Consider the following 4,407-nt stretch of genomic DNA (forward strand, 5'->3'; position numbering starts at 1 on the left):
GGTGTGAACTGGGCTTTATGTCATACTGCTCCAACTGCTTTGTAGTCCTTGCCATGCCGATCCTGCGCCCTCTGACGGCGTCCTTGCTTGTGTGGCCTTGCAGATGAAATACAAACCTCGGCCATATCGTTAGCAGCAGTTCTCCACTGTAATCAGTGCACTTGGTAACTAACTGTGTTAAAATTTAGTAGCCTGAAAAATAGGCTCTGGATCTTTCACTTTTCCAGGATAGAGTAACCTGTAATAACCCTTTGAGAGATTTTATAATAATACACAGGCTTTTACCTTGTTTACTCATCCAATTAATCTACTGCGAGCTAATGATGATTTCTAATACTGAACTTGTGACTAAGAGGAGGATGGGCACATTCAGGGTGGAAGAAGCACACTGAAAAAAGGGATTGGCCATCTCTTGGGTTTATGTAAGCATCTTGCATGTATTCAACACAACTGCTTCATGCTTTAAAGTTAAGTGTAACTATATAGTGTAGAAACTACATGATATGCAGAGAGGGTATATTAAGTTGTTCATATCATGTTCGAGTGAAGTAAGTCAATAATATAGCAATGTTAAATCTCGCAACACTGCATGTGATTTCATCTCGACGGCTTCGGATCATGGTTTGAGGAAGGCATCCATCTCAGTCAAGTCGAGCAGCCGCCTGTCCTTCTTTCGGTGTATATGTACCCTGCCTCTTAAATCTATCACTTCAGGGTTATGCCCCAGCACCCCTGCAACTCTGATAAAGATAGGAGGATGGCTTCATTTAATGATCACTGATGGGCAGTTCCAGCTCAATGTCATTATATTATTCAATTATAATAGAACTCGATTCACATTTTAAAATAAACCTTACTTACTAGGCCTCTTCAGTTAATCCTCAGTTTGGGTGTTTACTGCTTTAAGCAAGTTTTCTTCTGACTGGAGACCCCCCCCCCCCCCCAAACAGCAGGTGAGTGAGTCAACTGCATATAGTTAGAGCTGAGTCCTTGAGTGATTATTTTATTAATATCTGCCTTCACCTTGACACCACAGAGCAAATAGAAGGACAAAAGCACCCTCCCAAAAACAAACTCATGAACTGGTTGTTTTCAAGCTGTCTGACACTTAAGCATTTGGATCATAAAAATTACCTGCACATTTGCTGACCTCATTATTTTAAACTTTGGCCATGTTAAATAGAGCAACATGTATTCTAACATTATAAAACACCTAATTTAAATGGTTAGTTCCTTCCTTGAAGGTTTCTCCAGGTGAACTATGCTAATATAAAAGTGATATTCAGGAGCTTTGACATTGGAAGAAAAGTAATAATATTTTATGGTGATATTTTCTCTGTACTTGATGATTTTTTTAGTACTAGTTTGGTTGTAAAAAATGTCCTTTGAGAAGATATTGCCTTGACTTTTAAGAATGTATGTTTATTACTTCACTGATAATGTCAGGTTTGTCCCTTGGATGTTTGTCCTGAGTTCCTAAAGGCTCTGGATGTTGGTGGGCTGTCTTGGTTGACACACCTCTGCAACATGGTGTGGAGATGATACAGGGTGGCAAGGCTGGGAATCAGTTTGGCTCAGTGAAATGAGTAACTGCCTTTAGAACAGAAGGGCCAGGTTCGAATCCTGCTCAAGGCAAGGCTGGACTGGGACAAAAAATCGGCCCGGGCATTTTGACTAGAGACCGGCCCACCAGGATAAAGATTGAAAATGTGACGTCATTCAGGGGTAAAACCGCAAAGGATTCTGGGAACTTGTGGCAAGAGGTACTAGCGCACGCAGGCTTTCAATTGAACTCAGTTACACAGCGATAAAAAGAAACCCAAAAAATGGCAAGAAGCTGTTGTATTATTAACTGCAATAGCCGGTCGCATGACAGCCACGGGAAGCCGACGGGTAAAGAGATCGTTTTTTTTTTTATCGGATTAAGTCGTTGAGGAGAAATTTTTTAAGCCATGTTTCCGAAGTAAGAGCCGACGGATGGTCTGGATATACCAAATATAACGTCTCAGAACACTCCAGCTCACAGGTTAGTCTGCTCCAAGCATTCCCACAAAGGTCAGAGTTTTGTAGTAGTTAATACGTCATTTTTCTTAACATAATTGGTGATATAGGTTACAAGCAAGTCTGGCGCCGAACAGAAATTGTTGCGCTATGCTCCTTTGTTTATTGTGTTTATTGTGCATAAATAGTGAATTGTCCTGACACAATATTGCGTTTCGCTTCTGTTATTACCATGGTACATTGACAAAAACATATACTTTTATTCACAGGATAAAACAGTTGTTTTGTATCACTAATTGTCCAGTACGATTACAGCATACAATATTATTGTCACTGCTACATTTCTGTAATGCTACCAGAAATTATTTCCACTACTAATTAATTACCATTGAGCTCAAAGGTTATATTAATAAACGGTTAACGAATGTGTATCTATGACGACGATTTGTGAGACTGGTAAACTTACCTTTGTTCGTACGATGGTCTTTCGTTCTACACGGTGCGTTTCAAGGTCCTGTACCCATCCGTCGGTAAACTGTACCTGGGCTTGTTGCAGTGACCTGAAGTTACTAAACTTCATGAGTGTATGCACTCACTCCAAGAACCGTATAATTATAAATATGAGCGTGGTGAAAGTTGGGCAGCACGCTAACGTCTTTTGTCCACTCTGTGTACTCGTAAGGGTCTGACCCTTTCACTCCTTTGATTTTTTCCTCGTATCTTTTCTTTGTCTTTTCGTCGAGTCTGTCTTTGTACGGACCGGCATTGTTCTCCTTTTGTTTTTGTACATTCCTTTTTGTGCGTCAAAGAAAAAACAAGAAGGCATTGGAACCGGAGAATGAACGTTTTGCAGTGCTGCAAATGCTTGCATTTGATGCGGTACTTGGATTGTTTTGCCACGAGTTCCCGGCATGCAATGCGCGAAAATCACGTGATTGCTAAACAAGGGAGAGGGTGCATCCGGCCTCCTCGGCTGTAATTAGTCCAGCCCAGAGTCGATCATGACCAATTGGCCAATCCAACACCTTTCATTATATATACCCTTCCTAAAAAAAAAAAAAAATCCATCGGCCCATAAAAACAAAAAATCGCCAGCGGCCCACCGGGCAATTGCCCGGTATGCCCAATGGCCAGTCCAGCTATGCCCGGTCTCATGGCACCAATCAAAGTGGCAGAAGTTGCATTTAAGCAATCCAAGAGTGTTTGTGCATGATTATGTTGGCATTTAGGGTTTAAGGGTTGCTGGCTTTAACAACGGAAAATGTGAAGCATGAGAGGGCTGAGGACAACAAGCTTGCTCAGCACAATTGCCACAATTAGGCGACGTCCCTTTCCACACACACACACACACACACACACACACACACACACACACAAATAAAACACACACCCTTGGGTGGCTGCTGAAACAACTAGACAAGGCTATTCATACATGCAGTAAAAAGGCCTGACACACCTGGAGCCAGTGATGTGAGAACTGAGTGGAATTATGAAAATTAAATTGTTATATAAACATGTTTTTTTTCCGCTTGGCATATACACATGAGGCCTGGTAACACTATTTGTGCAAGACATCCAGGGAAACTTGTTTTCATACTCCAGGGCCAGCATTGCTTGCGAGTTTGATTTATTCCCATCTACTTGGTTGGTTTAACATTTATTTAATCACCATAGTAATGATCCTGAAATAATTTCCCCAAACACACACACACACACAAAGCACAACATACTCTTCAAGTTTGAAATTCCTAGCATCGAGCTAAGACCAGACATCCCAACAGAGCAAAGCAGAGTGAACAGGTCAAGCATGTCGAGGCTAAACAATGAGCTTAAGTGGTGTGTGTTTGTGTTAAGAGACAGAAAGAGGAGGAATGAAAGGGGTAATAGTAACGATTTCAGTGCAGGTCCTGATTTAGAAAACTCAATGAGTAACTTGCCAAGATTAAACATGTCAAGAAGTTAAGAAACTGATTTAATTTCTTTACCTTGCAATTTCAGAAACCAGTTTCTCAGCGTTTCACTGACTTCTACTGAAATCCTTTTGCATCATTGTGAAATTTGGACCAAAATATTCATTCTAAGGGCAGAAAAAGAAAGCAGTGAGGGAAGATAATAAACATAAAATCAATACACAGGATACATTTGTTGTATCAGAAATGTGACAAAAGCTCCTGGAAAAACACAATTGACTATAGAAGGCTTAATAGGGCTTTGGAGTTGACGTCACGCCGCAATGCATTATGGGAGCGCAGCGCCATTTTCGGGGTCTACGAATCAAACCAAACACACTGTGTTGGAACGACGACTACAAGAAAGATGCTTAAAAGCAGCTCAAAAGAGAATGAACTGTATAGAGACCGATTTCATTCAGAGGCGAAGCAGCGGTACTTGCAGAAAATAGCGTGC

This window comes from Copadichromis virginalis, linkage group LG19, assembly GCF_057382275.1.
Source record: "Copadichromis virginalis isolate Kocher_CV1m ecotype Utaka linkage group LG19, C_Virginalis_male_GT1.1, whole genome shotgun sequence".
Classification (NCBI taxonomy): Eukaryota; Metazoa; Chordata; class Actinopteri; order Cichliformes; family Cichlidae; genus Copadichromis; species Copadichromis virginalis.